This window comes from Vipera berus (genome assembly GCF_964194415.1).
Source record: "Vipera berus genome assembly, chromosome: 6".
NCBI lineage: Eukaryota > Metazoa > Chordata > Lepidosauria > Squamata > Viperidae > Vipera > Vipera berus.
Genome location: NC_138208.1, coordinates 47,121,094 through 47,135,673, shown reverse-complemented (window position 1 = coordinate 47,135,673; position 14,580 = coordinate 47,121,094).

Below are 14,580 nucleotides of genomic sequence, written 5' to 3'. Positions count from 1 at the left end.
TGGGCTCCGACAAAATAGCCGGCCAGCAACAGAGTTTGTTCGGGAGTTCAGGGAGGTGGCAGGCAAACTTAGCTTGTGGCCAGAGCGGATGTTGATCCATCATTTCCGGGCTGGGCTGGACGACTACCTCCAGAGGGCCTGTATCGTCCACGGCATCCCTCCCAGGCTCCAGGAATGGTTCCGGGTCGTGGTTGAGCTGGACGTTGGCCTACAGGGCTGCCAGCGGCGTGCAAAACCTCCAGCAGACCCCCAAACAGGCTCCGCAGAAGTCGCAAGGAGAGGGGCAAAAACTGGCGTCTCCGATGCAGAAACCCACAGGACCACCACCCCGGGCCGCTTTCCACTGTTTCCGGTGTGACCAGCCGGGGCACCGTGTAGCTGACTGTCCAATGCCAGTGCCCCGGGCAGTGGCGGGAGCAACCCCAGCACGGGGTGTAACTTCGAGCTCTCTGGCCCAGGCTGAGAATTTTAATCTTAATTTTAATTTTAACTGGGGTTTTATTTGTTCAGGAACGGATATAATTTTTTTTAATCTGTTTTTAACTTTTGTATTTTTTGTTTTAATCACTCTGTAAACCGCCCTGAGTCCTTCGGGAAAGGGCGGTATATAAATATAATAAAATAAATAAATAAATAAGGAAAAGGAATAAAAGAACAGGCTCACCCAGTTTCAGCACGTTGTTGACTATCAGCTGCGGCTCCTCACTTCTGGCTGGCAATGACTTGAGCTGTCTGGGCTTACCAGGCAGCCTTTCTTCCATCCTTTTGGATGGTTTCTTCCGTCTGTCCGGACTGGCTGCCGTCTGAAGCATCCTTCCTTCTTCGTTGCTACTCCAGGGCAACTTTCTGACCCCTTGGGGTTGACGGGCCAAACGAAATCAGGCTAAGAAATTAAATTAATTAAATTGCCTACAATTTAAAAATGGAGAAATAAAAAAGATAATTAAAGAATATTATAAGAAACTGTATGACATAGAAGAAATTCCAAGAGAGAAAATAATCTTCCAAATCTTCCCAAAATTTCAGAAATCTGTAAGACTAAGTTAGAGGAAAAAATAACAATGATGGAAAGACAAAAAACAACAACAAGAAAACACCAGGCCAGGTGCACTACCGGCAGAGTTATATAAAGCTTTACAAGATATATTAAGTGAACCGTTGAAAGATGTTTGCAATGAACTTTTGTTGGAGGCAAAACTCCCAAATATACGGACAGAAGCAAATATTACCTTAATACCAAAAGAAGATTCAGATTCGACACAGATGAAAAAATTACAGACTGATATTGTTACTAAATGTGGGTTATAAAATTTTTACTTCAATAATGGCAGAGAGACTGAAAAGATTCTTAACTGAATTTATACATTCAGACCAAAATGGTTTTTAACCAAAGAGACAAATTAAAAATAATTTAAGAGTGATAATGGATGTATTGGAATATTATGAATTACATCCAGGGAAACAACTGGCACTAATAATTCTAGATGCCCAAAAGGCATTTGATAATGTTTCCTGGCAATTTATGATTCAGCAATTAAAAATAATGGACTTTGGACAGAACTTTATAAATATGATTAAAACAATATACAATAAACAAACAGCAAAAGTGATTGTGAATGGAGATTATACTGAGAACTTTGAGATAAGAAAAGGTACAAGGCAAGGGTGTCCATTATCTCCGTTGTTATTTACTTTGACCTTGGAAGTTCTAAATACAAATATTAGACAAGATACAGAAATTAAAGGACTAAAAATAAAAGGCGAAACATGTTAAGTTTTTGTTTTTCTGTTAAGTTTTTAGTAAGCACTTTAGTCTTTTCTCTGTTTATTTTCAACCCTGCCAATTCTCCAAATTCTTCTATTTTCTCCATAAGCTTAACATATCCCAATAAATTAAAATCCCTTCTGGGATCAGCCATCTAAAGTTCACTCCTTTTTCAATCAATTTTCTAGTGAGAAATTGATATTCTCTTTGATATTCTCTTATTCTCCTAGGAATTTGTTTGAGAACTACAATATCTTTTTCTTTATATTTCAAAGGGTCATCTCTCTTCTCAAAATCTTGTCTCTTACGTGTACTTATTTAGGAACTTTGTTTCTTCTTGTGTAGTTTGAATTGACTTAATAGATTTGATCTAATTCTCCTTCCATTTCCTATTTTCCAATTTCTAATGCGTTAGCTAGTAATTCCGTTATCAGGTCTACAAGGTCCTCTTCCTTATCTTCCATTGTGTTTTGAAATCTTAAAAAGTAAGAAGCATTTTCCATTTCCATAAGTGCTATTGAATCCTCTAGTTCTCCATTTATTTGCATCAATTTCTGGTTTTCATCTTTTAAGTCTTCTAATTTCTGGTCCACCTCTGCTGATTTATCTTCTATTTTTTGAATCCGTTCATTTTTTGTGATCATCTGTTTAAAATTTTCAAATTGAAAATCCATATTATTATTTTTTTGGTTCATTTTATCAAGATCATCTTTCATCTCTTCATGATTTTTCGTTTTAGCTGCCATATGAGTGGCAATTGCCTCTTGAATTGCTTGCAGGATCGCTTGTGTTTCTTTCTAGAAGTTATTAGCCTTTTCTTATTGGAACATTGTGTCAATTGATCTCTGATAGATGGGACTTGCAGAGGTAGAGGAAGGGGCAGAGGGTACTTTTTTTACAAGCTTTGGATAAATTTGGGACACTCATCTTAATCTTTTAATCATACTTTGTAATCCACCGGGTAGTTCAAAATTTATAATCCAATGAGCTTTTAACAGATAGGAGTAGGTTAAAAAAAAGAAAAGAAAAAGGGAAAAAGAAAGAGAAAAAAAAGAAAAAAATATAACATTTATCCCAAGGTTCTGTGTTGTCAATCTTTCAAAATTACAATCCAAAGTATTTTGCTAACACTAATTTCTTGCCCTTCACTCTGTCTCAAAACAGCTTATAAAATTCTGGGTCAAGCTGTATTTGTAATCCAAGGAAGTCCGATGACTTCAAAACAATTTATGTTTTTAATTATAATCCATTCCGTAGAGAAAAGCAACCCAAAGAGATTCTTCTTTTCCAACCACTATCTCCAGGACTATAAATTCCAAGGACATCAAAGGGTTTAGTCCAGGGGTAGGCAACCTTGGCTCTTTTATGACTCATGGACTTCAACTCCCAGAATTCCTGAGCCATGCTGGCTCAGGAATTCTGGGAGCTGAAGTCCACGAGTCATAAAAGAGCCAAGGTTGCCTACCCCTGGTTTAGTCTATAAGTTATGTCTGGGTGTCTAGCCAAGTTCTTCTATTCATTCTAGTCATGAGCAACATTATCAGATTATTGAAGCAGTAATAGTAATTCTGGATTCATGTAAATTCTCCTTCAAGTCGAGCTCAACTGTAGTAATTTTATGGGCAAGTTTGTGTCATTTTCTTGGCAATGGCCAGAAATGATTGCCCACTGACTTCTTCCCAGATATGTTTTCAAAGTTTAGCCTGTAGCCCTCAGTCTCCAGTAGTTTCCCATCTGCATACTAACTCTAGGTGGTCCTTGACTTACAACAATTTGTTTAGTGACTATCAAAGTTACAAAAGCATTGAAAAGAGTGACATATGACCAGTCTTCACACTTATGACCATTGCAACATACTCACAGTTACATGATCAAAATTTAGGTGCTTGGCACCAGTATGTATTTATAATGGTTGCAGCATCCCAGGGTCATGTGATCAACATTTATGATCTTCCCAGCTGGTTTCTGGCAAGCAAAATCAATGGGGGAAGCCCTGTTTTTTTAACTTCCATGTGATACATGTAACAACTGCAGTGATTTATTTAACAACTATAGAAAAAAGATTATAAAATTGGGCATGACTCACTTAACCATTGCCTTGCTCAGCAATGGAAATTTATGACCAATTGTGGTCATAAATTGAGGACTACTTGAAGCTTACTACTATTTAGGCTAGACAAGTTTGGCCAGGAGCTAACACCCAGGGAGTCTCATCTAAAACTGAATAAACCATGGCTCTCTGCAATCTGTGACTCTAGTCCCGTGGTGGCGAACCTATGGCATGTGTGCCACTGGTGGCATGCAGAGCCCTCTCTGTGGGCACGTGTACCGTCGCCCCAGTCCTAGGCTTTCAGCTGGGTTTTATAAAACCTTTTCGCTTTAGGCCTCCTCCGTGTGCAAAAAAAGGGAAAAAAAGGTTCAATCAATCAATCAGTTTCAACTTCTCGCAGGAAAAGATCTCGCAAAGTTGGAATTGATTGAACTTTTTAGTCCCACCCAGTCTGCCGTTACCACCGCAGCCATGCCCACCCAATGAGCCATACCCACCCAATTGGCCACACCCACCCAATGGGCCACACCCACCCGGCACCTGACAATACATAAGTGGGTTTTGGGTTGCAGTTTGGGCACTCGGTCTCTAAACGGTTTGCCATCACTGCTGTAGTCTATTTTTCACCGGGTCCCTCACAGGCTATTTCATTCACTTACTTATCTTTGTTATGAAAGCAGGATTATTATTATTATTGTTGTTGTTGTTGTTATTATTATTATTATTTTGTTATTTCCTCTAGTTGGCAAGGGAGGTGAATAGGCAAAAGACCTATGAATAAATGAGACAAAGTGAAAAAATGCAACAGTTGCCCTTCATTTGATGTTTAGTGCATTTTATGGGATGCTATCCTAGCTCCTTTGTTTTACTGGTGTCTTATTTTTATTAAGATAATAAATGCTTTCTCTAGCTCAAGTGATTCAAATGCTCAAAAACAAAAACAAATCTTAAGGAACAAGAATTCACATTTGACTCAGAAGAAATTACAATTTATTACAATTCCCATCTGAATTTTTTAAACCAACACTCTTACATATCAGTTTGATGCTTAGCCAATGACTGATATTTCAATTGAGTGTGTGTATAGATATAGCTTAGATTCTCCAGCAATTGGAAAATTCAGTTACTACCAATGAATAAACTACAAAAACCTTTTCAAACAGATTTTTATTGGAAGTCTATTCAGCTATAATTACTATCAAAACCCCTATTAAAGTAATTACGATTCACCAGTTGAAAACTGCCAATTTTTGATGGGATTGCAGTATGATTTAATTATACCCCAAAGGTTGAACAGTTGTTAGAAAGCTTCAGCACTACAGTCTAGTGGAAGATTTTCTTTAACTCTGATTTAGATTAGTAGGAAGCTTACACAGCAGTAGACCTTTCTTCCTATAAAATGCTTCTCTAAATGTACATTACCGAAGGGCAAATAAAAAACAAGTCTCAAAGAAAATGCATTGAACAATGACTCCCACCTAGTGGTAGAGGAGGGAAAAAAGTCACCTTCTATTGACAGTTACACAGTAAGCCTAAAATATTTCCTTTCCAAGATCTCTCCCTGCATTTTATTTTCCTCCTTCCAGTCTGAATCTTTGGAAGGGATTGGGAAAAGGAATATTGTTATCAGATCAGCTCTGTATATGCTTTTCAATTCTTGCAGCGTCTCTTCCAGTCTCTAGATGTGATGAGCTACTAATTCCCTAAGACCAAGTCAATTTGGTCAATTCAAACTGATTGTTTTTAAACCCAAATTTAACAGAGATACCAACTTTCCTCTACTGTAAGTATCCATTTAAAGACAATGCAATATTTTCACAATGTTTACACACTTTTTGCAGCTAAATCCAATCTCTACCAGTTTCCTCTGTTATATTTCCTTTGTTAATGCTTTATATTATTCTATGTCAACACAGTATGATAGACTTGTGGGGCTGGTGCATTGTGCAATAATCTCACATGGTGCAATAAAATTGTGTGTTTGTTAGTAGAATTCAATGGGTTAGGGATTTTCTTTTCTTTTGTCCTCACAGTGAAACGTGTTGGGGGAGTGCACGAAGGGAGGCTCAGACAATCTCATTGTACACATGTTGTACTTTGACAATAAAGGTTGATTTGATTTTAGACACATGTTGTGAATACCCAGCCCCCTGGAAAAGGATCTAATTCTAGAAAGGTAGAAGGAAAGAGAAGAAAAGAACAACCAGCATCAAAGTAGATGTGCAATGAGTGCACCACTGGGAGACTTGAAAGAACAGGTTAGGGATAAATCATTGGGAAAAAAACTATGTGGTTGTTAGGAGTTGAAAACAATTTGAAATCATTCATCAATCAATAGGAGCTTAAGAGCTGCAGTACATCTTTTTACAGGAATACAGGAAGCAATTAAAAATTGAGACAGATCACTGATCTATCTAGTGCACAATTTTTGGCTCTAACTAACCTTCCAATTTCACAAGTTTTTTCTAACCCAATTTGTTGATGTCAAAAGCTGTGATCATTTATCATTGAACTAAGGGTTACCATGTCCCTCAAGTTCTGAGGAAAGTATTTGCACCAAAAATGTCCCAGTTTCCAGGAGCCCTGCTGGCGGAATAGCAGTAGCTGCAGCCTAAGTAACAGTAGGATTCAGTTTTAAGGGTGGCTGCAGCCTCACACTAATGACAGAAAGGAAAACAACATTTGCATTCATTGCTTGTATGGCTACCATACGGTAACTAGACTCCAAAAACCTAGCATTGAATACAAAGAACTGAGAGCCAGAATGGTGCGTGGCATAGTGTAGAATATGTCAGAATACAAACAGGGATTTTTTAAACAACAACAACACAACAGAACTTGGGATATCGTATCTGTAGATGGCAGCAGTGTTCATTGAGAAATCTATAATTAGAAGCAATTCCATATCAATTATCTATAGCTATCAAATCAAGTAGCATAAATACAGATGACCACTGTATGGCATTTTTTTTATTCCTCTTCGCTGTCATATAATGATTTTTGGATTATTATTTTTTATGTGATAGTCATACAGCATTTATTTGATTCTATCCCAACATTCATTCTGGAGTTCCAACAGTCCTCCTTTTCACCGCTATAGCCATCCTTTAGAATAGGTCAGGCTGAGGGTGAGTGACTGGCCCAAAATCATTTAGTGAACCTCTGTAGGCTCTTATATTTTCACCACCAACTCACCCTTATTCTTTGAATATTTCATACAGAATTGCTTCCAGCTGCATACTTTGTGGTAAAAATTGCTGCCTTATCAGTGTGAATTTCACAGCTCAGAGATGCAGCTCCAACCGCACTGTCTTGAGTATTTGAGGTTGTAGAACAGCATTAATGTGTAAATTTATACAGATTAATGTATCATCGTTTTACTCTTGGAAATGTCACTCTCACAATGAAGCAATATCATTTACGTAATAGTATTGTACCATAGTTAGTAGTAGTAGTAAAAATACTGGCCTTTCCTTAGTCTTTTCCTCTTCCCTCAGCACTTGTCAGGAGACCTGAAGCCCAGTTTTCACATCTTTTAATTTAAGGGCAATATGTCTCATTTTATTGTTATTTACATTCAAAATATATTTACATATAATAATGTAACAATGAAATATTTCAAGCCTTTTCTCCAAGTTATTACTGAAGAATTGTTTGTAAGGTATTTTGTCATGCAAGCTAACAATATAAAGAGCTGAATATCATTGATTTGTTTTTCCAGTAAACATGGAACTTGTTCAATGATTTTCCCTTTTTTGATATACAGTTAAAAGGAAACTGAATAGCTGCTTAATATGCGTACAAGAAATTGCCGCAAGATGATTGAGCAAGATCAGCATTTTTTGCTCTTCAGAAACCCAACTGAATATTTATGTGTGCTGTTAAAAAGCCCTCTGGATTAGAGTTCATAATAATACAGTGGGGTTATAACATTTTATCAATTACGAAGATGTGAAAGTATCTCCTTGATTCATTGGGCACAATGAAATTGCATTGGTGAAGATTATCTGCATACCACATTTGCAATCTTAAATGGAAAGACCTCTTCAGAGGCTTCTCATAATTGAATTGTCATGAACTGTATCATCAGATACATTACATATCCAATTTCCAACAAACGTCTATGAAAAAAAATCATGTTTTCACCCAGCAGAGAAATCTAAATTTTCTATGAATAATTAATAATCTGTATAAAATACTGTACCACTACTCACAAAAACTACATTCAAATGTACTATTTATGTTTATTTTTTAATTTAGTTTTATTCATTTATAACAGGGGTGTCAAACTGCCGGCCCGCGGGCTGGACACATCTCGTGGAAGCCGTGCCCACCCCACTGCTGGCAATGGCAAAACAGTCCCGATATGTTGCGCGACGTTATGTGACGTCGCAAATTTGACATGTCTGATTTATAACATAAAATGTGAAAATACAAAAGCAAATAGTAGGGGACAACAGTAGAGAAAAAGAAAAAAAGTGTGAAGAAAGGGAGGAGTAGAAACAAAAGGCATTTACTTCTGACGCTCTCTGTTGCAGTAAAAAGAAACACTAAAATCAAATCTCAACTTTTTACATTTTCTATAGTAGTATGCACTAGCCATTTTTGTATTGGCAAATCAGTCTAATCAATAAAAACCAAAATCATAATATCCTTTTTTTCCACCTCAAGCACAAAGTCCAGAAGCGGTTTCCAAGCAGAAACAAAGGTACTTATGTTCTTTTCTTTTATCGGCACAGTCAATTTGGCCCTCTGCTAATTCCATCAGCTTTTGTAACCATTTGTCTGTGGTAGGAATTGAGGCATCCTTCCACTTTTGTGCGTAGAGCAATCTTGCTATGGTCACCATATATAAAATCAGAGTTCCATTTTTTTTTCCAGTTCACTTTCCATTAGACCCAGAAGGAAAGTTTCTGGTTTAATCTTTATGTTCACTTTAAGAATGTTCTGCATTAATATATGAATCCTACTCCAATATTTTTTTGCCTTATCACATTTACATTTACATTTCCAACATTCATTTGAAATACCTTTATACTTTCTAGATAACTTATCTGGTGTTAAATACCAGAGATACATCAATTTGTAAAAAATTTCTTTTAAGTTATAATTTAATGCCTTTTATCCACATATTCTCCCATTGTTCAAGCATCACATTGTACCAGGGGTAGGCAACTTCGGCTCTTTTATGACTCATGGACTTCAATTCCCAGAATCCCTGAGCCAACATGGCTCAGCTTGGAAACTCCCTTTTTAGACCCAAAATTCCTTGCCCACTGGATCATACAATGTTTTACATGCTCATTTTCCAAATTTAATTTTAATAATGTTTTATAGACCTTGGCAATTATATGATCATCACTACCACATAGTAGGACTTCCAATTCAGTTTTAACAAACTCAAAACTATGGTTTTTCGTGTCTAGTTTAAATCTTTTCTTCATTTGTTGATATGTAAACCAGTGACAAGCATAACCTCTAATTCTAATTCTTCCCTAGACTTGAGGATGGGGTCTCCAGAGTTGAAAGATATTATTTTATCATACATCCACCAGTCCGGCTTCACCACCATTTCTTTTCTAAAAAAAAGCTTCTTGAGGAGACACATAGGGGCAATTTCATAAAAACCTTGTTTTATATTTATTCCAAACTCTTAAGACATGCATCTAATAAAATGGTTATTAAAATCAACATTTACTTTAACTTTATACCATAAATAGCCATGCCATCCAAACCTTAATTCATGGCCTTCCAAATCAAGCAGCCTCTTATTTTGGAGGTTCATCCACTCTTTTAACCAAACCAAACAGCATGCATCAAAATACAATTTCAAATCTGGTAAACCCAGAACCCTCTTTCCTTGGCATCTTGCAATAACTTGAACTTCAATCTTGGTTTCTTTCCTTGCCATATAAATTTAGAAATATCTCTCTGCCACTTTAAATGGAATATCCATTGCAAGTATTGGTATTGTCTGGAACAGAAAGAACATCTTTGATAAAACATTCATTTTAATTAATTAACTGCTTGTGTGACGTGTAAATAGCTTTAACTCCTTGAATAAAGCTCTCTCCAAAGTCCATTTCTTCCAGGACTTTAAACTTAGAAGTCCAATTTAAATCGTCAAAGGCCTTCTCTGCATCTAGGAATATTAAAGCTGCCTGTTTCTCACTGTGGTATTGTAAATGTTCAATGATATTCAGAACAGTCCTCACATTATCCCTTAACTGTCTTTTTGGCAGAAAGCCAGATTGGTCTTCATGAATACCAATACCTGTAAAATCTTCTTTAGTCTATCTGCCAGAATTGCAGCAAAGAATTTGTAGTCATTGTTCAATAGTGAAATTGGTCTGTAATTCTTTGTCTTTGTAGGATCTTGGCTCTCCTTCAGTAATAACGCAATATTCACTTCCTTCCACTTTTGGGGTATTCTTCCCTCCTGAAGTATATAATTCATTATGCCCTTTAGTGGCTGTAGATGTTCTTCCTTGAGGCACTTATAGTATTGACTTGTAAGGCCATTTGGTCCTGGAGCTTTACCTGGTTTCATTTTTTAATAGCTTCTGATATTTCAAAGAGTGTTATTGTCATTCACAACTTGCCTCTGGGATTATAATAATTTTGCTAAGATATTCATCTATTTTACATCTAGCTAACCCTTGTTTTTTATACAAGTTAGAATAAAAATTATGAAAAGTTAATATATTTACTTATCAGGAGCAAAGATTCAGATTGAACTCTATAGAAAAAGCCAAGGATTTTCTGATTACACATAAACTAATTTTAGAGTTAGCTGAGAAACTGGATGGAGAAACTGGATGGTCACAGCGTCCCAGGGTCATTTGATCACCTTTCGCAACTTTTTGACATGCAGTCAATAGCCGGGGGGGGCGTGGCCAGGTCATCACTCAGATTGTGGGGTGCCAGTGAGGGGTGCGGGCGGGGATGTGGGGGGATCCGTGCATCCCTGGTGGAGGGGGGTGGGACAGGCATGGGTGCCTTCCTTCCCTCCCTCTATCCCTCCCATTGTCCCTTCCTTCCTTCCCTCCCACCCTCCGTGCCCAGGAAGGGACAACGGGAGGGGGACAGGCTGCCAGCACGGCTGGTGGCTCTGCTGCCAGTGGCCATGGCTTGAAAGGCCACTATAAATTGCTGGACAAGAGCCTCACAGCTTTAAGAGCAGAGTGGCGGGAAGATATTTGTAATGAGAGAGGGAGAAAAACAGGCATCCCCTGAAGTAGACCAGCAAATGGCCCCCGCCCTCTTCACACACCCGTGGACTCCAGGAGAAGGGACGCTGCGAGCACTATGAGAGTCCACATTACCTGCACTACGCCGCCCACACCCCACCCTGGTTTTGGCAGGCAGTGGTGCATTTTCCTTACCGCGCCGAACCTGCCTGTGTGCATGCAGAGGCAGAGGAGAGCGCATGTGCCTCAGCCTCTGCACACGCCCAGGCAGGTTCAGCATGTTGCCGGTTCGCCTCGCCACTCCACACAGTGAGGAGAATGCGCTTCAGCCTTGCAGCTCTTGTCCAGCAATTTACAGTGGACTTTCAAGCCATGGCCACCGGCAGCAAGGTACAGAAAAAGGAGGGAAGGAAGGAAGGAAGGAAGGAAGGAAGGAAGGAAGGAAGGAAGGAAGGAAGGAAGGAAGGAAGGAAGGAAGGAAGGAAGGAAGAATGAGAGGGAGGGAGGGAGGGAGGGAAGAACTCTCATGCTGCAACCCTTCCCCAGCTGCATTTCTTACCTGTTTGTCACTGCCACCTGTGTGCACACCTGGTCTGTTTTTTGTCCTCTCCTCTCTCGCCCCTCCTCCTTCTTTTACCTTCAGTGCAGCTCCAGCTGACTCTTCCTCCTCCTTCCAAGGCTGCATCTCTCCCCCTCCCACCCAAACTGCCTTTTATAGCCTCTCCTGTCGCCACCCTCCCTCCTCCTCCTTTATCTTCTGGGTGTGCCAGAAGTGCTGATCCTGGGGCATTTGCCTCACCCCAGCAGCCCCCGAGGACTCTCTCAAGGCAAGTCCTGCGCTCCGCCGCTTTGGCTCGTTCCCTCCCCCGCTACCTTGGGTGATGGATTCAGAAACCAGTCATAGCAGGGTATCCAAAATGTCTGTCTGCCTTCGCAGAGTTTATTGCTTTCTCTCCAGTTTTAACAAGCAGCAAAGAGTATATGGCAACAGCATCGTTATTGGTGTATTCTCCTTGTCAATCTTTAAGAACATCCCAGCCAGGGTAGAGTCTCACATATCTTGATGGTTCCTGGTGGTGCTAATTAGGTGAGCTCATAGACATTTGAGGTAAACAGGTACTGAGGCATGGCAGTTTGCTACGCACGGCCTCTACGTAACCTTTATATGACCTCTATCTCTACACTTGGGCTGGGCTGGGTACCACCTGCCACGTGCCAATGTACCACAGACACCGGTTAAAAGGCCCTGCTTTAGGCAACCCACACACAAGGACACAATAGGTAATATTTGCAGTTCCTTCTCACACACTTCCCCAGGAATTCCTACTACTAGAACCACTATAATTTGTGATCCCTACTACTAAAAAAAAGCATTTTTCTCCCAAACTCTAGTGGTTCTCCTGACAGCTCTACTGTCTATTTTATCAAATCTTCTTTCTTATCTTCTGCTTTGTTTTGAAGTCTTGAAAGATAAGATGTCTTTTCCATTTCCAATATTATAGCAAAATTGTGCGGATTTTTGTCTGTGTTAAGCTGTAATTTTCTTTATTTATGGCTTTCATCTTTGGGTCACTTTCCTCTGGTTTTTATTCTACTATCTGATTTATTTGTTCATTCTTTGTCACCATTTTCTGAGAATTTTTTAATTGTGAGCTTAGGTCAAGGATGTGCTCATTTGTATCATAAAAAATATTTTTAATCTCATCTTGATTTGAAGCAATTATCATTTGCATTAGTTGTAACATAGCATACATTTCCTCGTGGAAGATATTTGTCTTGTCTTGAAATACTACTCCTGCAGTTCTCTGATGTTCCAGACTGGGGACCTTAAACGAGAATATTGCATGTGGTTTCTTACCCCTTTTAGTTGTATTTGCAACCTCCATTTTCATAAAACCAACTAGTCTTAAATTCCAAACACTATAGTTTTATATGTTTCTTATCTTTATAAACAGTCCAAAATGTTCAACCATTTAAAAACAATCTGGTAACTTCCCCCCTAGAATAGCCAAAAAGTCAAATTTTTCTTTCTCTGCAAACAATTCTTAAACTTAAAAATCTGAGCTCAGTAAGTGTTAATAATCTACGAAGGTCAGCAGTTTTCATAGCAATTGTATTTCGCATTCTTCAATAGACAGCCCAGTGTATTTTCTTTCCTCTGTTAGCTGTTCTCTGTTTAGCTAAGTCACTGAGGATCAAAGGGATGAATTGTGCTCTGTTTCTGAGTGTCTTGCCAATTTCTGAGGCAGGGCAGCTGTAGTTCTATACTCTGTTCCACCACTAGATGTCAGTAGCTGTTTATTTTCTAACTTTTAAAACAAAAAGATCATTTTCTTATAATTTCATCAATATTCTTTTAAATAGAAAATCTTAACAATTTCCATAGCTTTCAGTTTTATCCAGATTATAGCTTTACATTTGTCCATTTCAATGCATTTCTGCCCCCCCCTAAAAATTAAATCGTCGCTTCCATCTATGAAAGGGTGGCATTGTAATCCCCTTCTCACTTTTGGAGAATTTTTTTGCTTCTTGGGGATGTTTTCCAGGAAATCAGTTTCAAAATAGAGAAGAGAAGATCAACATTCTCACCCAGCTCCAACTTGCTGTTCACAGTTGTTCTTAGTTGGTGCTTTTGGACTTCAGATGCCAGTAGCTTGGGCTACTCACCAGAGTGCAGCTAGCCTTTCTCCTGCTGGGTTGGAGGCCTTCTCCTGGATCACACCGTCATTCCATGATTGACAGGGAGCTCCTCCTCCATGGCCTATCTCTGGTCTATTAGCACTAGTTTGCTCCCAGTGGCTCTGTTTCCATAAAGCAGAGGTGTCAAACTGCTGGCCCGTGGACCGGACACAACATGAGGAAACCTTGCCCACCCCATTGCCGGCAATGGGGAAAAAGCTCTGATACGTCGTGTGACATCACATGACGTCGCGAGTTTGACATTTCTGCCTTAAAGCAATAGAAACCATCTGCCCTCTCACATTCCAAACAATACTAACATCGTCCACCCCACTCAGCTGTCTCTTTGCTTGGCTTTTACAGCTGTTCATTGCTGGGCAGCATGGCTGGCTGAGGGAGGGTTAGGGTTATGTTATGTTTTGTTAGAGTTAGGTCAAAGGGGCAGGGCACTATCAGCCCAGATGCTAGCCACTTTTCAGGCAGCATGCCCTCTCACATAAACCACTGAAATAATAAACCATATAAATCTTTAATTTAGCATAAGTGGATGGCAGTATATCTATCCAGTCTCGGCTGATTTTAAAAGTGATAAGCAAATTAGCTTGGACTTGGTTACTACTTCTATTAGATATTATCTAGAAATCACAGAGTTGTAAAACAGACTGGGAAACAATTATAATCTCTCGATATACTAATAAAATTCTCGTTGTATTGATCTGTTTGTACCCTCAAGATAGCCCAAATGATGCATTTATACCATAACAATTTTTGAACCAAGGTACCTAAAATCTGCTAACTTAAAGAATACATGAAAAAATAAGACCCATGACTCCTATGGATTTGAAATTTCCATGATGTTCAGACTAATTTTATTCACAAAATCATGGCCAGCATCC